Source organism: Syngnathus acus, chromosome 9 (genome assembly GCF_901709675.1).
Source record: "Syngnathus acus chromosome 9, fSynAcu1.2, whole genome shotgun sequence".
Classification (NCBI taxonomy): Eukaryota; Metazoa; Chordata; class Actinopteri; order Syngnathiformes; family Syngnathidae; genus Syngnathus; species Syngnathus acus.
In genome coordinates, this window is record NC_051094.1 from 19,231,113 (window position 1) to 19,255,050 (window position 23,938).

The 23,938-nt window shown below is 42.9% G+C and overlaps 1 long non-coding RNA gene across 1 annotated transcript; it reads right to left on the reverse strand.

Annotated features, from left to right (window-relative positions):
- Positions 1-1,052: 1,052 nt before the first annotated feature.
- LOC119127587 lies at positions 1,053-23,768 on the reverse strand. Its single transcript, XR_005098872.1, has 3 exons — positions 23,757-23,768; positions 18,801-18,816; positions 1,053-1,223 (listed from the first exon to the last, which is right to left on the reverse strand). It is a non-coding gene; the product is annotated as an uncharacterized LOC119127587 (long non-coding RNA).
- Between the last annotated feature and the right edge of the window lie 170 nt (positions 23,769-23,938).

Consider the following 23,938-nt stretch of genomic DNA (forward strand, 5'->3'; position numbering starts at 1 on the left):
TCCCGTTGACAGGGCTGTTGCAGCGGGCACGGCGCGACCTACAGCTTTTGGTAAGCAGAACTGGCGCTGCGGGATGAACTAAGCGAAAACGACCCAACATACAGTATATAGACGCTATCGGTGTGCCCAGGGGTGTCCCAGATAAGTACAAACTCGCCAATCAGATATCCTCGGGATTCGAAAGCATTTTTAATATGGGTCATCCCGAACAAAAATGTGGACCGAATCAATTATGTCCACTATAATGTACAGAGATTGGGAAACTATACCGCTGAATCATTTGCGGCGGTCCATGAGCAACTTGCGGCTACCTCGCTCATGGCCTTTCAGAACCGCATCGCATTGGACATGCTATTGGCGAAAGAACAAGGCGTGTGCGGCATGTTCGGTGAATCTTGTTGCACGTTCATTCCAAACAATACCGCACCTGGGGGGCGGCTAACTAAGGCATTGGAGGGACTCCGCACCCTAAACAAAAAGATGAAGGATCATTCCGGTGTACACACCAATATTTGGTCTGATTGGATGAAAACGTTCGGAAGCTGGAAAGGCCTCATCATGTCTGTGCTTGTCGCTGTGGCTATTTTTACTGCAATAATGATTTTATGCGGCTGCTGTTGTATTCCATGTATTAGATCACTCACTGTCCGGTTGATCGAGAAAACCGTTGGCCCGTTACCACCGAATGGCCAATATACCCTGGTGACTCAACATGAGCTGCCGGGGGAAGAAAGAACCGACAGTGCGCTGGTCGCTGCTTGCTAGAGTAACAGGTGATGACCTCATAAATGAGGTCATGAGAGGGAATAAAGGAAAATGTGCTTTTTGGCAGCTTGCAAACATATTTTATTAAAGGCTACGTTAGACATTGTCAAACGCGCACTTTATTAAAGTGGCACCGGCTCCCCGGTAACGGGCTCAATAAGCCGGGAGTGAAGGGACTAGTCCGTAGCTGACCACCCGCGTTAAATTAATTCTATTAGAATCAATCTAATTTCTATACGACGCCAACCCCTCTAAAGCCATTCGACGCGCGAGCCGAGTAACTCGATTCGAGGCAAGTCGTCGATATGACCGCGCCGTAATGATGGCTCCCTTCGGTTGTTTGATGCTGGTATTACTTTACGGATATTTTTTAGGTGCCTTTGTTAAGGCCTCAGGGATTCGTTTGTCTAGCGCACCCTAGCACTAGTTTTGTCGAAATAACTTTTGATATGGCCCCGCTCTACTGGGTTTGAGGAAGTAACGAGCCTACTTCCCTTTTTTCGGAAGAAAGTCCCATTTGCAGAAGTATGGCAATGATAGTGTTTGAGAATGACTTTAATGCATTAAATCACTAATTCTAACATGATATGTTTAAACACTTAACCGTGAGAGTGCTTCCACCAATTTGATTGTTTCCAACAAAATGATATTTTACTTAATACGATTTAAAATGATTTAATCGGATTATTATTATCTTGCTATTTATTTTGAAGGCAAATTAGTCCCTCCAAATCATTCAAAGTAACCTCTGACGCGGCCCGAAGAAACAGGAACGGGCTCGTGCCCGAAGGACATTTACTAATTATAGCTCTAACACTAATCCGAAAAGTCGAATTTGAAAACCTTCCTTATTTTTATTTAATATGGTATGTTTGCATACCATAATAATCTCCTATTTATAAACTGAGTTATCAACCCAACCTCAAACAATTAATTGCATACAAATTAGCGCACCACGAATTAAATGAGTATATAAAACACATTTATTGAAGAAGCATGAAATAGAATTACAAATCTCAATCCTCCAAAAACTGAACAATCCCACTCACTGATACACTTGCAAATAAAATCATTCAATCCCGGAGCACTTTTGATTGCAAAACAAAAATCAGAAAAGAGGGAAAAGGTAGCTACCAATTGGGTGTTATCTTCTTTTTGGTGGAAATAAAGTCGAGTGATCAGTTCGATTTTATTTCTAAAATCCAATTTGGAAACTAGTTAGGCCCCGTGAGGACAGACTACCCGATGACTGTCTCCTCCGCTTGCGGACATACAGAAGAAGTCTCCCCTCACCTAGTTTCTCACGCAAAGTTGTCCAGTCCAATTCTTTTGAGTAAATCCAAGTTAATCCAGGCCAGCGATCTTGCGTCTCACACAAGGCTCTTGAAGGCTGTAGAAAAAGTCTTGAAACTCATACGGGCTTCTTCACGTATGAACGCGGTCCGGGAGAGAGCCCCGTAGATGTCCAAGGTGACCTTTTTATAGACCTCTCTGGCCCCCCCCCTTTTCTCTATACTGTCCTCTATACTGTCCTCTATACTGTCCAGTTTCCCACGCTCATAAGTTATGAGTCATAACCTTGCGGTTTGAGCAGCTGTTTCCGCTGGCCTCTATACTGTCCAGTTTCCCACGCTCATAAGTTATGAGTCATAACCTTGCGGTTTTGAGCAGCTGTTTCCGCCCCACTCTCTTTCCACCAAAAACCTGTAGAAACCCTGGCAAGCACCTTATTTCCTCCTTTCCTCACTTCTCCTTTCATAAAACCAATATTTCAAAGTTACACTTTTTACTCAACCATTTAAATCAGAAATCAAAACCCTTGATTTTATTTTTTAAACATTTTCTTAACACACCACTCGTGGTGGGCCTCTTTTCCTAATTGTTTGATAATATTGCTTTATGCTGTTACAGAATATATTTCAGCCAAGCAAAGAAAATAAACTAAAAATAAAATAAAATAAAAACTCATTTATTTTCCCCTTTCCAACTATTTTTAACACACCCCTATTTTTATATGGGTGGGCAGCTTATTCTAATTCTGTGATAATATCGCTTTAAGCGGTTGCAGAATATATTTTAGCCAAGCAAGTAAAATAAAATTAAAATAAAAATTATATTTGTGCTTCCATGTGTGACCCATAATCCGACCCCTTTATCTCTTTGGTCTCCTGCACCGGTTTGGCTCCATCTTTTGGAAAATTTTGGAATTTCAGCTTTGCCAATTCATTCAATATTTCCCCACCTAATCTTGCACCATCTGCTGTTAAAATTTGGAATTTCAACCCCGCCAATTTATTACTGGGAGCAATCCATACTCACTTCTTGCACCATTTGTTTCCCCCCCCCCCACTCCATGTTACATGACAACATATATAATCACATCGAAATAATCTTCGGTAGTGGCTGTACTTATGCAAAGCATTTGATGAACCGGAAAGTGAGGAAGTGTGCAGACAACTGCACCAAGATGTTTTCTCCTAAGTGTTGTGTACACAGGGTGCAAGCATCGGTCAGGCGGGACCAAGACGACGTACAAGCTGTCAAAAATATCTCCAAATTGGAGAGGTGTGAATCACATCTCGTCGTTGTGGTCGGAAAAAACCCAACCACCAGAACAGCTGCACTCAGCGATAACATCCCATGAGGAGGGGACGGCCATCGACCAATCATCTCACAATGTTTTGCATGTTTGAATATTCATATTGTGTTTCTTTATAACTGGGCAATCCGGAAGAATGTGTTGTTCCTTGATGGTTACAAGAGCACACCAGTTTTGTGTGAGGGACCCGGGGAACCCAGGCCTGTATTAGCTTGCTTTGTCAGGAATAAACAATTGGTAAATTCGGTCTGATTGAGCTACTGGTCTTCTCTTTGACAGAACGAACTCGCAAAATTGTTAGGTGCGCCAGTGTGTGGATTAGGACATAATTCATGTGTTAAGTGTTGATCATAATTTGGAGTCAGATCAATAGCTAAAATCCGTAGCCTAACACTAGTCAGTGTTTTATCCTTTTTTATCTTAGTGGTTATTACAGTTCTCACTATTTAACCAGCACAAAAAGTCACAGGTCACACAGGTCACATGTGAGATCAATTCACATTTGACAAGTAAACATGTAGACGCTTTTGTATCTTATTAGATTACTCGTAAGACTTTAAACATTACAAGCTTGGTCCAGTTGGCCACTACGGCATCAAAAAGGGGATCAATCAATTCTCTCTCTCTCTCTCTCTCTCTCTCTCTCTCTCTCTAACACACACTTATTTCTAATTCAGGTATCATATTCTGCATTTCGCAACACATTTTATGCACGTAATGTGAATAACAAATTAATTTTGAGCATTAATCCAATCCCTGTCGGCTATTCAAGAACAACTCTCACCTACTACTGTCACAAATGATTATTTTGCTAGTTGACTGGTCACCTGTAAATGATCGTGCAACTTAAATTGAAGGCGATACTGTGGCCTTAACATTTTTAGCTGTTTAAATTTAGTGTATTTGAAATTAGAACCATAAACTATTGTATTCACTATGCCCACTTGCACTATGAGCAATAAACATGGATGTCACGTGATTTTCAGAATTCTATAGGTGGCGTGTAGGATGAAAGCATTTTGTTTTGAAAGTACATTGTAGTAGGAGTAAATTCTAAACCCACTTTCTCTGCACACCATGGAGAAAATTTAAGGAACATTGATCATATATTTTTTTTATTTAGTATTGATACGATAGTACTGATAATTGCCAACGAGACGGCAAGTAGAGTGGCAAAACATTAGGTAGGAGTGGCAGCTGCCACCACTTGCCATATTGTAAAACAGCCTGTTTGCAAGCCTTTGCAGCCCACCTTAACTCGTGATTGCCTGCAATTAATTTAAACCACGGTGTTTCATCAGTGGCACTTCAACGGGGCCTCGTTTGAGTCAGATAGACACTTTAGACCTGGGGAAAATTTTTTATTCTCATACCTGATTAAAGTCCACAAATGCAGATTTTGAATTCTAGGACGTTACAAAATTGTAGTGAATGACTAATCAATTGAATGAGAGAGATGAGAATATTTGAAATCCACATTTTTATTAATGAAGTGTGACTGACAATGAAATTTAAAAGAAAAAAGGTCAAGCACATCAGCCAACTAATTAAGCCTGGCGCATTATTCAAAAATGCAAAAGAAAAACACACAATCAATTGAATGAGAGAGATGAGAATATTTGAAAGCCACATTTTTATTAATAAAGTGTGACTGACAATGAACTCTAAAAGAAAAAAGGTCAAGCACATCAGCCAACTAATTAAGCCTGGTGCATTATTCAAAAAAAAAAACTTAAATAAAATAAAAAGCTGACACAATATTGCAATTCAAAATCCAGGGATCTCCTGCATTAGTTGTACCTCTGCAGTTGTCACTCCAAATGTTTCTTTGAATTTGATCTTTTTTTCCTCTTTTGAGTAGAAAACACTTAGTTTACTATGTACTGTACAACCAACCTTAATACTATTACAGGACTGTCTCAGAAAATTAGAATATTGTGATAAAGGTCTTTATTTTCTGTAATGCAATTAAAAATACAAAAATGTCATACATTCTGGATTCATTACAAATCAACTGAAATATTGCAAGCCTTTCATTATTATAATATTGCTGATTATGGCATACAGCTTCAGAAAACTCATATAACCTATCTCAAAATATTAGAATATCATGAAAAAGTAAACTAATCGGGTATTCAACTAATCACTTGAATCGTCTAACTAACTCGAAACACCTGCAAGGGTTTTCTGAGACTTGAAAAACACAGCTTGGTTCAGTAAACTAAATCACAAGTATGGGGAAGACTGCTGATCTGACTGCTGTCCAGAGGACCATAATTGACACCCTCCATCAGGAGGGTAAGACACAAAAATAAATTTCTCAAAGAGCAAGCTGTTCACAGAGTGCAGTTTCAAAGCACATCCACAAAAAGTCTGTTGGAAGAGGGAAATGTGGCAAGAAACGCCGCACAACCAAGAAAGATGACCGCAGCCTTAACAGCATTGTGAAGAAGAGTCGCTTCCAGAATTTGGGGGAGCTTCAAAGACAATGGACTGAAGCTGGAGTCCAGGTATCAAAAGCCACCGTTCACAGACGTGTCTGGGAAATGGGCTACAATAGCCGTATTCCCATGGTCAAGCCACTTCTGAAGCGTCTGACTTGGGCTATGGAAAAGAAGCACTGGACAGTTGCAGAGTGGTCCAAAGTCCTCTTTTCAGACGAAAGCAAGTTTTGTATTTCATTTGGAAGTCAAGGCGCCAGAGTCTGGAGAAAGGCTGGAGAGGAGCAAAATCCAAGTTGCTTGAAATCCAGTGTAAAGTTCCCACAGTCAGCGATGGTTTGGGGAGCCATGTCAGCTGCTGGTGTTGGCCCACTGTCTTTCATCAAGTCCAGAGTAAATGCAGCTGTGTACCAAGAGATTTTAGAGCACTACATGCTTCCGTCTGCTGAAAAGCTCTATGGCGATGATGATTTCATTTTCCAGCATGATCTGGCACCTGCCCACAGTGCCAAAACCACCAGTAAATGGTATACTGACCATGGCATTACTTTCCTCGATTGGCCTGCCAATTCCCATGACCTGAACCCCATAGATAATTTGTATCTGTAAAGGTGATTAGTTCTATTATCATTATTATTTTTGGAAGGGTGAGGGGTGTTATTGGAAGCTGAAAGTTAATTTGGGGGAACTCACATTTGGGAATACAGGTTTATACTGAATTGCTGTGCACTCCACAACAGGAGGGGCTGCTGAGCTGTCTGGTCGACTGGAGGTTGATGAGGTTTTGTCAATAAATGGATTCTCCGTGGAAGGTCTTAAGCATCATGATGCCTGGAAAATCATTAAAGCAACTCATAAAGGGCCCATTCATCTTGTCATTTGCAAGCTTGGTGCCTGGCTGTAATGTGTAGAAAGTTATTTTAAACTCTCTCAAGAAAGAAATCTGAATGCTACAAAATTAAGTAGTAGAGCCAATGGTATGTTCTCAACAATAATGTTATTATACAAATGTCTAATTTTGAGTGATTTTACTCCATGTTGTCATTACCTGATATTTGTAATGTAGCATGCGAGATGTGTCTCAAGCTTTGTTTACAATGTATTTAATATTGATCATAAATGTGATTTGCAAATAAAGTGATTTAAAAGGTATTTTTTTAACAAAGCATTTGTTCTTTCTACAGTTTTATTTATGAATTTATAACTTTACCTCATAAGTCTTTTGTACATAACTGTATTTGGTATTTTGGCCCATTCCTGCATGCAGATCTCTTTGAGAACAGTGATGTTTGGGGCTATCGCTAGGCAACGCAGCCTTTAATAATAATAATACAGTGGAGCCTCAGTTTTCGAACGTCCCAGTTCTCGAACAAATCGGTATTCGAACAGAAGATTCGAGATTTTTTTTCCTTCGGATGTCGGACGACATTCGGTTGTCGAACCTCGCGAGATGAGTCGAGAGGACCCGCATGCCAACTGACTCCGTTCGTTATTACATTCTCGTTACTCTGAGGATTGCATCAACTCTAATCATGCCTCCAAAGGAAGCAAGTGGGAGCAGTAAAGCCATCCTAAAACACAAAGACGCTCCTAAAGCAATGCGACAGTGAGCGCCCGGCGGGCTGCGGTTGCACGATCGGACCAAATTGAGCTCCCTGCGCACTGAGGTCCACTTAGATTTTGGAAAGTACATCAGGACTTTAAAAATATTTTCTAAATTTTAGCGACCGCTCTGTCACAATAGTGCGACCAGCGCGGTGCAGTTGCACGGTCGGCGACGCGCTACTGTTGCGCATTCGGCGGTGCGCTGCAGTTGCGCGATCGGACAAAAATGCGCAAATGAAAAAATGCTTAAAACGGATTTTTTTTTTCCATTATTTGTAATGGGAAAACATGATTCGGACGATTCACTTCTCGAACAGCCTTCTGGAACGGATTGTGGTCGAAAACCGAGGCTCCACTGTACATCTATTCCCGAAGGATAAAAAATTTGGTTTGTCGTTCATCAAAGAGGCTTGCCGTGGACCACGTCGGCTTGCCCGCCGCTCAGCGAGGAGGCTCACCGCGGACGGTGTTGGTCGATCCACTGTACAGTGATGAGGCTTGCCGTGGACTGTGTTGACCGCGTTCCAATTTAATTTCGGGTAAATAGCTAGAAAACAATCTCAGGAGGTCGGCTTGTTGCAAATATTGCAATAACCAGTCTTCCAGCGAGGACCCTTCAGCTGAGTGTCGACTTTTAAAGGAACACAAAAAGGAAATTTCAGAACTTTTTTTTTTGGGTGAAAGGAAATGAAATCGTTTTTTGGTGATAGGAAATTGACAGACGTTACAGGGCACTTTAGCTGTAGGGAGGCTGCTTATTTCTTGCTCTTAATTTAGCCATGGAAAGGCGAATCGTTTAACGAGGTTTTCCGAGGTTGAAATGGGCCTAATTCCACCCATAGAGGCCATGCATTTTGCTTCAGTAACAGTCATTGCTCTGGCCTCCAGGTGAACTTGCGTGGAGGAAGGGGGGAGTTTGGAACACACATAGCAACCCTCCTGTGTGTGTGATCTCACAGTGAACTTAACGTACCGGTACCAAGTGTTGGTTTCGTATGGGTTTCTGGGGTCCCATGACCAGTCCTCAAAGTTCTCATCATGTAACCATCTTTTTCCACGATCAACATTGTCACTTGGTCTGTTCAGATGAGTCCATAGACCAGTGGTCACCAAACTACGGCCCGCGGGCCGGATACGGCCCACGGGACCGTTTAATCCGGCCCGCCAACCCTGAACAAATTGTATTATTAAACTTTTTTTTTTTTGTCATTTTGCCTGCAATGACTGCGTTTCCCCAGTAGATGGGGAAGCGCTCGCCTGCGCATTTACTACCGGAAGCCGTGTCAGAAAGCTCGGTGCACACTTACAAGTGCGTGTACGTACTCAGTAGTACGGACATGGCGCACTCGCGCTCTATTTGTATCAGTCCCGAATTTAGAGCGTGGGCTGTGACGACAGCATTCTTGTAATTCGCGCGCTGAGCTTTCAGATGCAGTTTTGCGCTAAAGCCACCCACAAACCTTCCCCTGGAATCCTTCCATTAAAATGAGTCGCCCAAGGAAAAGCAAGGTGGACACAGTGCCGAGCGTTTAAAAGAGAGTGGCCAATTTGGCTCGACGTACGCGACGTGACGTTCAGCCACATGAACGTCAACATCAACCCGTCACAGATCGAGGTAAACGGACCAACACCTCGGATTTCGCCTAAGAATTGCCACAACAAATTTTACTCCAGACTATGACGCACTAGCAAACTTTAACAAAAAAGACAGCGGTGTCTACAAGCCTACTGGAACCTACAAAAGGATTATAAGGAAGGAACACAAGAACTTTAAGAGACTGCTCATATGTGTCAGAGAGATTCTGCTCTGACAACTGAGCTGAACTTTTATCTGTTAAGATTGTGCATGGCACAACAGAAAGTTAATGTTCCATGGCTTTTTTTTTTATGAGGAACCCAGAGAGAGTTATTTAGTTATTATTTATTTCCGTTTTTTTCTGTGAAGAACTCAGAGAGGGTTATTTAGTTATTATTTATTTCATTAATAGTGTTATTATTTGTTTCCTGACTTTTTTTCTGTAAAGAACCTGGAAAGGGTTATTAAATAACCGTTATTTGGTTATGTGTGGCTTTCTGGAAAACAATACATTTTTTAAGCTCCCCTACGATCGTCACACTTTTTCTGTTACAAACTGACACCGGCCCCCCATCAGAGAAGGGAAAAGTTATGTGGCCCTCACAGGAAAAAGTTTGGGGACCCCTGCCATAGACCATAGCATGCTCCAACCACAACACAGCAGAGGATCCACCTGGCATGTGGAGCCCCGTTGCTACTAGGATGGCAGAGACGCCGATATTTCCCATTGCCTAGTCAGAGTGGGGATCTTATGGATTCCATTCTTCACCAACATTGAGACGCCCCGCCCTAAACGACGAGGCCCCTTTGTAGTCAGACCTCCCCCCACTCCGAAAATGGGGTACAGCACTCTCTGTAACGTCCAGTGGCTGAGGTGAAACTTTGCTGGGCCTTCCAGCAATGTTTAGTGCAGTGGTGGTAGTCAGCAAGACTTGGGATGGCCCCTCCCACCATGGTTGGCCCAGTTTGTCCTTTTTGCCGACCTTTATGTCGTCTCAGTCTCCTGGCTTGGAGCGGTTGTTGACCTGTGGGGAAGAAAGATCAGGCGGCAGTAAATTTCCATTTGACATCTTTCAGTTTGAGTGCTCTGATCATGCTATCTGCCAAGGACTGTTCTTCATCTGTTCTTTGCAACTCTTGTAGTCAATTTTATTGCCCTTTTGAACTGGGCAAATAGGAGTGTTTGCGGGAAGAGTTTGAGCACTTCCTAATGATTCCTCTTAACCAAAGGCCATTTATGACAGGGGCTATCCCATTTATTGCCTCCTGATTTAAAGGAGATTCTCTGATCTTGGTTGGATTTGTACTGGGGTAATGGACATTAAAAGTCCTACATCAGATGGGCCCTTTGTCCACAAGTTTTCAGGAAGCCCAGCCAATTCCCCCTCCTTCTTTTCATTCAAACAAGTGTTGATTAGCCAGGGAAGCGCATAAGCGCGTGCCCTTAACAGCTACACCACTTCCTCATAGCTTATTTAGTCACTTTTCAATCATCTTCCGATTGCTTCAAGCAAAAGTTTGAAAAGCTTGAGAAACTTTTAACTTAATGGTATGACGCCAAATGTATTAGAGAATCCATATGTCGTAAAGTGTTGTATAATTACTATCTTTCACAATCTGTCCAACTCCCTCCCCCCTTCTGAGGCTTGGCAACGCCCATGCCTCACACCTTGACAAACTTTTGGGGAGGATGTGTTTTTTACTACATATGATTCTATCACGGCGGCTCGGTGGCGCACTGGGTAGCACGTCCGCCTCGCAGTTAGGAGGGTGCGGGTTCGATTCCACCTCCGGCCCTCCCTGTGTGGAGTTTGCTGGCAACCGGTTCAGGGTGTCCCCCGCCTACTGCCCGTTGACGGCTGGGATAGGCTCCAGCACTCCCGCGACCCCCGTGGGGACTAAGCGGTTCAGAAAATGGATGGATGGATGGATTCTATCACCACTAGGTAGCACGTCCGCCTCACAGTTAGGAGGGTGCGGGTTCGATTCCACCTCCGGCCCTCCCTGTGTGGAGTTTGCATGTTCTCCCCGGGCCCGCGTGGGTTTTCTCCGGGCGCTCCGGTTTCCTCCCACATCCCAATAACATGCTTGGTAGGCTGATTGAGCACTCCAAATTGTCCCTAGGTGTGAGTGCGAGTGCGAATGGTTGTTTGTCTCTGTGTGCCCTGCGATTGGCTGGCAACCGGTTCAGGGTGTCCCCCGCCTACTGCCCGATGACGCTGGGATAGGCTCCAGCACACCCGCGACCCCCGTGGGGACTAAGCGGTACAGAAAATGGATGGATGGATGGCTGATTCTATCACCATTTAATTTGACTTTCTTTCCAAAACGCTTCTCAATTTCCCAGTTCACACATCTTCTGCATGTGTTACTGGTTCTCCAGTTTTTTCTCTAGTTAATTATCAATCCAAAAGCAACCTTTTTTTTCTCTTAGCATTCAACTTACTCAAAATCACTCTTTCTTCAAAGTCGCTCTAATAATTTTCCATAGTAGTCTCCAACAACTTCAACCATTCAACCTGTATTTTCCTTTCATTCAGGCAATCATTCATAAATGCTCATTTGCATCTCACACATTCTCCAAAAAGGAGTCTTTCCATCACATTGGTCCCAATTTATCCAAGCTCTCCACACAACATTCATATACCATTTTACACTCAAGGTTCCTGATAGAACAATCCACCAATCCAAAAAAAACTCAGCACAAAAAAACTGCTGGCACATTAATCAGAATATTGTTTTTTAAATTTAAAGAACTCAATCTCTCGGATCTAACTCACATATAGAAGTTTGTATAATCTTATAACACAACCAATCAATTATTCCTATTAAATGTAGCATTGCAATGTCTTAAATTCATAATTTTGCTTCTTCCAATTCCTGAAAGCATGTCCTGACGTTTTTTTCCGAATTTCTCATGAGGGCTTGACACTAATATGCACTAGTGTGGATCAGTTTCTGCCCGCAAACAGATTTCTCTCTTTTCCTCTCATTTTTATTTTTCAAAATGGTTTCTGTTTTGCGGTGCAAATTGGATAGACCAAAGTCTAGCAAATTTCTTTGCCCTAAAAGTTTAGCCAATTTCATCATTTTAACACATAGGCACACACATGCACAGCTCTCGCACGCGAAGGGTGGGGCCCCGGCACCAATGATTCGTCACAGGCTGGCCATTTCCTGCAGTCGATCATGAGCTGGTTCACGCCCACCCACACGAGGACAGCACATTCTAATTCTTTATTTATCTTTTAGAAGCAAGTTGTATTTCTTTACCACTTGATTTGCAAATTTTAACTTTAGTGTGGACACACAATTTGATCCCTGGTCATTTGTCCTTCCGTAATCTGACAATGAATCTAACCCAAAAGTAACGCGTGTTTTTTTCTTTTAATGTGTGGTGAATTTTCTTCGATGTTCTGCTGGTCTCCAAGATCAAACGGTGGATAGGTGGCTGGCTCAGGGAAGGAAAACTTCAGTGACACACGGCTGATTGGGGAAAGATTTTATTCAACCGATGTCAGAATTGAAGTGTCTCTCTCTAGCCAAAAAAAGAAGCCCCCCTGTCTTCTCCCGCCTTGGGTCTTATACCCCGTGCCCCCCCTTACTCGGGCGCACGCACATGAGGGCTGCTGGATGTCCTCTGACCCCCCAGCCTGCCTTGTTGATTCTAACCAAATGGCCGATTCCTGTATCCTGGTGCCAGGAAGTCTGCCTTCCTGGCACAGGCCCCATAAAATCCCATGCGCGCGTGACCTAGTCACCTCTAAGCTTAGAAATGAAATATACATTACATGAGACCTAAATAAAAATACACTACAAATGCACTCAGAATGACTCATGCTGTATGGACATCTATTATTTCTTTATCTGTAGGAGCATGAGCGGTCAAAGCGGAGGAAGCTTGTCATGCTGAAAATTTGACTTTTCCTCTGCCTCTTCCTTCGCCCTTTGATGGGTTTTGTTTTTTATGACGACACTCTCTTCAAGATTCAAGATTCAAGATTCAAGAGTTATCTGAATCTTATGGGGGTTTTGATTTGAATGGTGGCTTGCGACCTTGTTGGCCTCTAACTCTTCCTCTGCCCCTTCAGGAACTTTGGAAGAAGACCGTTGTATCTTCATCTAGATCATTATCTAGATCAGGGGTCTCAAACTCCAGTCCTCGGGGGCCGCATTCCTACATGTTTTCCAAGTTTCCCTCGTTAAACACACCTGATTCAAATGATCAGTTCATCCCCACGTTCTGTAGGAGCCTGATAATTGAATCAGGTGTGTTTAACGAGGGAAACTTGGAAAACATGTAGGAATGCGGCCCCCGAGGACTGGAGTTTGAGACCCCTGATCTAGATGAAATACATCAGAACTTTCGCCTTTTTTGATCACTTTGTCAGCGTCTCTGCCCCACTGCATGGTTGTTGTAACACAAGCAGTGTCCGCTTCCACCAAGTGTTTCCTCATCCAGTTGCGTAATTCAAGGGGGAAACCAATGAGGAGCGCATTTTTAAGATGTTGCTGATAAGCACTCTCAGCTGCATCATTGAATGGGATGCCACTGTGCAACCTAAATTGTTTTTCAAATCTTAATTGAATGGCGGCCTCATCACTTTTTATCTTCCTATTCTTTGTCTTTTGAATTTGTTCTCTTCTCTCTTGTAAAGCTTTCAACCACACTCTAGCACATTGCACTTCTCTCTCTTTTCTTTCCTTTCTCAATCCCTTTGGCTTCTTAGCCACACTCTCCTCCAAAATTTCTACCACTACGTTCCACATTTCAACTTTCCTTGTACTCCATACTTTTTCTTCCACTTCGGCATGTATTGCATACAATTAGAAAATCTACTCGCCATGTACCGTAATTTTCGGACTATAAGTCGCGTTTTTTTTCATAGTTTGGGTGGGGGGGCGACTTATACTCAGGAGCGACTTATATACATATATATGTTTTTTTTCACTTTTTTGGGCATTTTATGGCTGGTGCGATTTGTACTCCGGTGCGACTTATAGTCCGAAAATTACGGTACTTCTCATCAGATTTACCGTTTTTATTTCTCATCTTAATTTGGTATTTTAGTTTTTACAATTTGTTTTCAATTTTTTTCTTTGAGGATCCTCAATGCAGGTTTAAATTGACCTTTCAACAAACAAAAAATTAATGCTAGAACTGTTTTTAGTCGATTTATCCTACCAGTCACACTCTCAACCACACAAGTTTTTTTTCCCTGCCAACGCGAAGTCCTCTTTAAAAAAAAGAGCTGCTTCATCCGGAGGGGGGACTCTACAACACCCCTTCCTTCCCTGGGAACTAAAGACAACAGTCCTGTTACCCAGCCCCGCCAACGCGAAGTAGTACTTTTTAGAACAGTGGTTGTCAAATGGGGGTACACGGAGGTACTCTAGGGGGTACGTGAGATTTTACAAAAATATATAAAACAGTTTGAGAACCACTGCTCCAGAAGAGCCACTTCATCCGGAGAGGGACTCTACAACACGCCCTCCTTTCACAAGACTTAAGATCTTCTGTCCTCCCTATTTACTTGTATATTTTCCTGTGCACTTTTACTTTTACACGTTTCACATCTTTTACTTTAGGGCTTTTACTTGTCCCCTGGTTCGTTGCACTTCCAGATCCCGTCAATCCACTGTTGTCAGACGAAGGCAGACCTAAGATGCTGGCCCAGCAAAGAATTTTCTTCCCAGGTCTTTCTTTACCAGGTCCTCCTCATGGACGCTGGCTTGTCGACAATGCAGCACGTCGTCCTCCGTCCACCAGCAGCGGTATGTGAGGGATCCGGGTCACGGCACCAAAATAGAGTGGTGCTCACTCTAACTTATTTTGCAAGAACCACACAGGAGACAGTATGCATTTTGAACACTTGCAAGTGGAGAGCTCGTTCGTCGCTGTGCATACAACGATGATTGAACGAAGTCTGACTTTGGATTCTTGCAAGAGAGTATTTATTGAGAGAAAGCAGGGTGGGGGTGAGAGTGGACAGGATGGGGTTGAAGCCCCTGGCCTCTGGTCAAAGCATAGCAGGGGGTCTTTTACGAAGTTGGGGAAACAGAACAACTTAGATTGCTTCCTTTGCAGCTGGTCAATCAATTCAAAGGATCTTAGCACTTTATTCTACTATTTTGTTAAGACAGGCCATGTTTGATTAATTATTACAGGTTACATTCCAACATAAGCATAGGATGAAACTAATCTATCAACCCTAACAGTTGTATTAATGAGAAGTGTGATATTGGTGTTTCGACTGCAGTAAACGGGCCAGGTTGTATCATGAGAGATTTGTAATCCAAATTAAATCATTCTCCATTTTGTCTTTATTTTAACTTCATTCACAACAAAATACTTCATTATCCAAAATAATATTCCATAGTCTTTTTGTTGTGTAAGATCACTGTGTGGACACCCCGTAGTGTTTGTAGAGTTAGTAATAAGTAGACTGAGCTCTCACCAGTAGTCCGTGGGTTGTTTTGCCTTTCGCTGTGTAGCGGCACTGGCAGCGTCTCTGATCTTAGAGTCGCCTTAGTCCTTGGTGTGCGGACATTTGAATGAGGAAGTGTCTGTGTCACTGATTATCTAGCACCTGTGTGCGCGTAAACTGGGAAGGGAAGGGGGATAAAGTGCTTGCTCACGTGCGCGTTCCCGTTTGTACGCGTTTCATTTCTGTGGCTCACAGGTCCCCAGTACAGTGCCAGTGGGCCACATATTATTGATTTATGACACGATGCTTCGGGCTGGTCTAAATTTAGATATGGGCCGGTTTGGGCCCGTGGGCCGGACTATGGGCATGTCTGCATTACCGTAAGTTCCTGACTATAAGGAGCTACTTTTTGCACAAGCTTTAAATCCCGTGGCTTATAGTTCGGCTTATCTATGATTTCATGATTTCTGTGATATTGTAAAAGGATTTGTTTTGGTAATACAGATCATAAAATTGAAAACAATTCATTTAAAGAACCTGCGGCTTATAGTTCTGTGCAGCTTATAGTATATAAACAAAACGGGATTTTCCTTAATTTTACCTGGTGCGTCTTGTATTCAGGTGCAGTTTATAGTAAATCACAGTAGCTGTTTCAGTATTTCTCAAAATTGAATGGCTAAAGCAGAAAATGCTAGTCAAGTCAAGTTTATTTATATAGCCCTAAATCACAGGCAAGTCTCAAAGGGCTTCACATGTCAAAAAATTAACAATTTCGAACATCCCCTGATCTTAAACTCCCAGGAGGGCAAGGAAAAACTCAAAAAACTCCTACTGGGGGAAAAATGAGGAACCTTGAGAAGAGACCACAGATGGGAGGATCTCCCTTCCAAGATGACCAGGCTGTAATGGATGCAGAGAGGGCACATAGAACACATAATATAAAACAACCCAAAGAAAGAGTGGATGTCCAATTAAAAGGGAAGAGCTGCAGGAGGTGCTCTCGATTATCCTGGCAGTGTCTTCGAGGGGGGCAGTTCCCTCATCCCGATTGGTCCGCGAGAAATACAGACAGCCGTTGTCAGTTTGGGTGTCTCCTAACCACCTTTCAATCTGGGGAGGGGGGGCGAAAAAACAAACTCCAGCCGAATCGGCCACCACAGGTTAATTAAAGGCCATATCATAAAAATGTGTCTTTAAACGTGTCTTAAATGTTTCTAATGAGGTAGCAGTTTTCATATCTATCGGTAGGGAATTCCAGGGATGAGAATGGCAAATGTGAAAAAGCACGGAAAAGAAGCGGGGGGACACATACATATACGTATAGCCTCGGCGACTCGCGAGCATTCCCCCGCCCGCCGCGACGGCATATACGTATATATTCATGATTCTTGAATCTTGAATATATACCGTATTTTCCGGGCTATAAGGCGCACCGGACTGTAAGGCGCACCTTCAATGAATGGCTAATTTTAAAACTTTATCCATATATAAGGCGCACCGGACTATAAGGCGCATAGAATAGACGCTACAGTAGAGGCTGGGGTTACGTTATGCATTCATTAGATGGAGCTGCGCTAAAGGGAATGTCAACAAAACAGTCAGATAGGTCAATTAAACTTTATTTATAGATTACAAACCAGCGTTCTGACAACTCCGTTTACTTCCAATATGAATAAACAGCTGTTTTATGTGATGTGGTATTTCGTTTATCTTTTAACAACAGCAGGGTATAACATGTAGTGCAACATTTATATCACATAATGGAGGGGAACTTTTCCTGGATTCAATAAACACGTAAAAAACAGTCTGATACTGTTAAGGTAAATCAAACGTTAGCGCTATCACAATATAGTAACACTCGAAATAGTGCAAAGCAATAACAATATATAAATAACTCAACGTTGTTCAAACGTTAACGTCAAACGTCACACAACACAGCACACAAAATAAACATGTAAAGCTGCGGTAAAGGGAATGTCAACAAAACAGTCAGATAGGTCAGTTAAACTTCATTTATAGATTACAAACCAGCGTTCTGACAACTCCGTTTACTTCCAATATGAATAAACAGCTGTTTTATGTGATGTGGTATTTCGTTTATCTTTTAACAACAGCAGCGTATAACATGTAGTGCAACATTTATATCACATAATGGAGGGGAACTTTTCCTGGATTCAATAAACACGTAAAAAACAGTCTGATAATGTTAAGGTAAATCAAACGTTAGCGCTATCACAATATAGTAACACTCGAAATAGTGCAAAGCAATAACAATATATAAATAACTCAACGTTGTTCAAACGTTAACGTCTAACGTCACACAACACAGCACACAAAATAAACATGTAAAGCTCACTTTATCAAGTTATTCCTCATCCTTGAATCCCTCGAATTCTTCATCTTCAGTGTCCGAATTAAACAGTGGGGCGATTACGGGATCCAACATCCGTCTCGTCGGCGTCGTCACTAATCGAGTCAGTGTCGCTGCTGAGCAGTTCAGTGACAATTCCTGCCTTCCTGAAAGCTCGGACCACAGTTGAGACTGATATATCAGCCCAGGCCTTTACGATCCACTGGCAGATATTGGCGTATGTCGTCCGGCGCTGTCTCCCTGTCTTGGTGAACGTGTGTTCGTTCGCCTTCTGTCATCCACTGTTCCCACGCAGTTCGCAGTCTAGCTTTGAATGCCCTGTTGACACCAATATCTAGCGGCTGGAGTTCTTTTGTCAATCCACCCGGAATGACGGCGAGTATTGAATTAGTGTGCTTCACTTGTTTTTTGACACCATCTGTGATGTGGGAGCGCATGGAGTCGTAGACCAATAGGGACGGAGCTGTGTGAAAAAAGCCACCCGGCCTCGTCACGTAAATTTCTCTCAACCATTCGCTCATCTTTTCTTCATCCATCCATCCCTTCGAGTTAGCTTTGATGACGACGCCGGCTGGAAAGTTTTCTTTTGGCAAGGTCTTCCTCTTGAAAATAACCATGGGTGGAAGTTTATGGCCATTAGCCTGGCAAGCGAGAACCACAGTGAAGGAGGACTTCTCATTCCCTGTGGTGCGAACGTTTACCGTGCGTGCTCCCGTTTTATCCACAGTGCGGTTTACAGGAATATCGAAGGTGAGTGGAACCTCGTCCATGTTGGTGATGTGCTCTGGCCGGATCTTTTTTTCAGTAATGTTGTTTTTGCAATATGCGCGGAAAGTGGCCAGCTTTTCTTGGTAGTCTTTTGGCAGTTGCTGTGAAACAGTAGTCCGTGTGCGGATGGAGAGATTACGTCTTTTCATGAACCGAAAGCATCAAGAAGGACCGCCTTTAAAATCGTTAATGTTAAGTTCGCTTGCTAGTGCTGTTGCCTTCATTCGAATAGTGATTGTACTGACACTTCTACTTGTTGCTCTCTGTTCAACAACCCACTGTTCGAGTTTGTCCTCCAACGGTAGCCATCTCGCCTTGCTCCCTCGGAAACTCCGTTTAGTTTTCTTTACTTGGCGCAGGTCGTCTTCTTGCTTCCTCCACTTCCGCACCATTGATTCGTTAACGTTAAATTCCCTGGCTGCTGCTCTATTCCCGTGTTCTACTGCGTGACTGATCGCCTTGAGTTTGAACTCTGCGTCGTAGGCGTGTCTCTTAGTAGGAGCCATTTTGGGGTCTGTACGTAAACAAACAAATGGAATGAGACGGCGCCTCGCGCAGTCATATATCCCAGCATGCACCGCGCGCTTCTTCTTCTACGGGGGACGCGCAGTCATATATCCCAGCATGCACCGCGCGCTTCTTCTTCTACGGGGGAAAATGAAATCAGCCAGCGGCTGCTTACTGTATTGATCCATATATAAGGCGCACCGGACTATAAGGCGCACTGTCGACTTTTGATAAAAATTTAGGTTTTTAGGTGCGCCTTATAGCCCGGAAAATACGGTATATGCCGTCGCGGCGGGCGGGGGAATGCTCGCGAGTCGCCGAGGCTAACGTTGCCCGGCCAGCTGGCCGGCCGCTCCCCCACACATATAAAAAAAATAATTTTCTCAACGGGCGATTCCCGAAAATACCTTCGACGGAATAAAACACGGAAATCTGCGGATCCATGGAAAATTCTCATCCCTGGCATTCCAAAGCTCTGGAGCCCGAATAGAAAATGCTCTAGACCCTGCAGACATCTTTTTGGCCCTCGGGGTCACTAGAAGACTAGCGTTTTGCGAGCGGAAGTTACGGGACGGAAACTAAGGAACAACTAGGTCGACGAGATATGAAGGTGCTATACCATGCAATGATTTATAGGTTAATAGAAGAACCTTGAAGTCACAGCTTAAATGGACCGGGAGCCAATGTAAGTTGGCTAATATTGGGGTCATGCGATCAAATTTTCTTGTCCGTGAGAGCAGCCTTGCAGCAGCATTTTGTACTAACTGTAGACTTTTAATACTGGACTTAGTAAGACCAGAGAATAATGCGTTACAGTATATGTATAATAGTTTCCTCATCACCGGTCGAAAGAATCGGACGAATCTTAGCAATATTACGGAGTTGAAAAAACGCAATTATAGTTACGTTCTTAATGTGCTTTTGAAAGGAGAGCATTTGGACAAATATTACCCCAAGATTAGTTACAGTATCACCAGAGGCGTAGCCAGGAAAAAAAATCGAACATCACCCACGCCGTTCGCTGATCGCTAAAACAACATCCGGGTCCGGGAGGCAAAAGGTGAATGGATAACATCGCGCACATAGAATAGCGCAAGCACATTCGCGCAAGACCGAAAGAAAAAAACGGCATGAAAATGAAGAATCGAAAAAGCTCGATTTTTTTCAACCGGGGCGCAGGGAGTCCTAACCGGGGCGCCGCCCCGGCTCGCCCCGGCTTGGCTACGCCTCTGAGTATCACTCTGAGTGATAGTACAGTTATCCATAGTTATAGTGGTTTCCTTAAATAAGTGGTGATAATGAGCTGGACCAATTATCAACATCTCAGTTTTATCTGGGTTAAGACGAAGGAAATTGAGAGACATCCATTGTTTGATCTCCGCAAGGCACGCCTCAAGATTACAACAGTCCCGCGGATTTGTCATCGATAACGGCATATATAATTGAGTGTCATCCGCGTAACATTTAAAACTAATGTTATACGTATTTACGTATTATGTCCCAAGCGGAATCATATAAATATTAAATAGAATTGGTCAGAGTACCGATCCCTGCGGGACACCACATGTAACGTTATAGAGCTCAGAGGCCGCATTGCTACGGACCACTCAGTGGGTCCTGTCAGATAAATAGGAATCAAACCAGTGTAGCGCTGACCCTGAAATACCAACACAGCTTTTAAGGTGTTCTAATAAAATATTGAAGTCTACAGTGTCGAAGGCAGCACTAAGATCGAGTAATAATAAGACCCATGAGGTGTTTGAATCGATAGCTACGAGGAGATCATTAGTCACTTTAGCAAGTGCTGTCTCGGTGGAACCTCTAAAACCAGACTAAAAAGATTCAAATTGATTATTGGCGACCATGTAATCAATAAGCTGCTGCCCTACTACTTTTTCAAGAATTGTTTGCAATGAATGGGAGATTTGAAACCGGCCTATAATTACCGAGACAATCCGGGTCGAGATTTGGTCGCTTAAGTAGCGGTTTAATGATAGCGGTTTTAAATGGTGTTGGCACGATACCAGAGGAGACAGACAAATTAATTATGTTTAAGACGGATGGTCCTAAAATCTGAAATAATTCTTTAAGTACCGTATTGGCCTGAATATAAGACGACCCTGATTATAAGACGACCCCCTCTTTTTCAAGACTCAAGTTTGTAAAAATACTTTTTGAACACCAATTTTTATACAGAAAATAAATACAGTACATCTGAAACAAATGATTATAACAATATATTCGAGAGAAAAAGCACGTTATTTTGCCTCATTGAAATCGTGCAAAAACTGTGTATCATCTTAATATCTGAACATTTAAATATGTAAATTAAACTGCAATCACATGTGTAAATGAATGGCTTCTGGTTTTTGAAATGTAAATCAACCTACGGTTTCTGTTGGGGAGCCTGAGGACTGGGTTGGCTCGGATGGTTATGCTCTTTTCGCTCCCGGGTGTCGGTCAGAACACAGGAGGGAAGACGTGGTTCAGTTTTGATTGCTTTACTGAATTATTGGCAAAAAAGTAACCGGCACTGTGGCTCATACAGGCAAACTGGCAAAAGGATATAGGCACATGTTTGGTCGTTAGGATGTGAGAGCAGGTGTGTGTAGTGTACATGGGTGAGTCTTTGGGTGTGTGAATGTGATTCTTGTGTGTGATTATTATATGAAGCGTGTGAAGGGTGTGTGGTGTGTGTGTGTGTGTGTGTGTGGTGCGTGTGCGTGTGGTTCTGCAACAGACAGAAATACAGCACGTAAGTCAACGCTCAACTTCTGACGTCACACTGTTGTGTCTACACTAGTAGACGGCACACATTAACGTTACTAACTGCGCGTAATGGTTCCGCTATACTACGTAAATAACCATAAATGAAATACTCTCAACAACACACCAAACATAAGTCATCGAGACAACAAAATACATTTGCTGGCGACCGTTAGTCACCGTGCCGCTGCGTAACGGCTACTCGTATGATGCAAGGCAAACTTAAAGGAGCGTGCCGGAGCTGTCCATCAAATGGTGCGCACACAAAGCAAACCGCGATCGGACAAACGGCACAAGATTCAAGAGTTTTTATTCGCCATGTTTGAGCGTGCCAAACAAGGAATTTGACTTCGGTAAATCACAGCCTCTGTTCAACATTTAGGTGACTAACAACACTCAGGACATGTGAAAAATGGCAAATATTCTCAAACATCCCCTGATCTTAAACTCCCAAGAGGGCAAGGAAAAACTCAAAACTCTGGAAAAACTCAAAACTCACAACAGTGGATAGTAGTAAAAATGAAATGTATGTACTCATCTTGTGTCAAAGATGCACACGATCACAGCAACATACTCAGTCAATACCAGCAACCTTTGACTTACTGCTGCGCACAAGCTCCAACAATCGTGATAAGCTGAGGTAACTCACGCGAGACTTAAGGCAGGGTGACGTAATTTTCCAACATTTTAACATCAACATAGGAACCTTTCTAACAGCTATTTTTATTTTTCTTCTTTGTGACAGGGGTTCGCTTTGGCCTGGGGAGTTAAGTTCAGCATTCGCTTTAAAGATATCTGGCGCGTCTAGCGTTGTGAATGGGTATAATATCTAGACCTCGAATGTAAGACGACCCCCACTTTTTCAGTCTTATTTCAATGCAAAAAACATAATCTTATATTCGGGCCAATACGGTACTTACTCATTAACGAGTACTGCTTTCGTGTGAAGTGATCTAATATTCATAAAACCGAGTTTGAGTCTAATCGGTAGATCAGAGTTCGTATCTATCGGAGGATTTTTAAACGAAATACGAGTTTTCGACCACAATCCGTTCCAGAAGGCGGTTCGAGAAGTGAATCGTTCGAATTCCGAATCTATTTTTCCCATTACAAATAATGGAAAAAAATGTAATCCGTTTCAAGACTAAAAAAACATTTTTAAGCATTTTTTCATTTGCGCATTTTTGTCCGATCGCGCAACTGCAGTGCACCGCCGACTAGGGGTGTAAATCGCGGGTTTTGTCACGATACGATATTTGCCGATATCTTAAAGCCTGCTGTGATTCATTCACGATACATCACGATATAGTGCTCTACGATCGATATAGAACAATATCCTGATTTATAACAATTCAAACGCAAAATCAACAAGGTACTGCAAACTCTTTATTTAGGAAATTACAAGAGTATTGTAGTATACAAAGTATTTATTTTATTCCAAACGAATGACTTGAAGCCCAAAGGGGAGCGAATTTCCTCGTCTTCTTGGACACTAGCCATAGCACCAGCCCAGGAGCCGCGTAGTTGTCGGCTCCCCTTTCACGTGCCTGCTCTGCTCACAACACAACACGCCGCGCACTGCTCCCGGAAAGAGGAAGCAAGCAACAATGAACTGGATTTCAAAATAAAGTCGCGTCTAATGTCCGAGGTAAAAAACGGGCGATATAGATCAATGTTTACGTTTAGCATCGATGCCAACAAATCGTAGAGCATTATATCGATTAATCGATGTGTCTCGAATCGTTACACCCCTACCGCTGACCGCGCAACCGTATCGCGCCGCCGACCGCGCAACTGCACCGCGCTGGTCGCATTATTGTGACAGAGCCGTCGCTGAAATGTAGAAAATATTTTTAAAGTCCTGATGTACTTTCCAAAATCTCAGTGGACCTCAGTGCGCAGGGAGCTTAATTTGGTCCGATCGCGCAACTGCAGCGCGCCGGGCGCTCACTGTCGCATTGCTTTAAGAGCGTCTTTGTATTTTAGGATGGCTTTACTGCTCCCACTTGCTTTCTTTGGAGGCATGATTAGGGGTCAATACGATCCTCAATGTAACAAAAATACAAAAACAACGAACGCAGTCAGTCGACATTCGGGTCGCGTGGTCGGGTT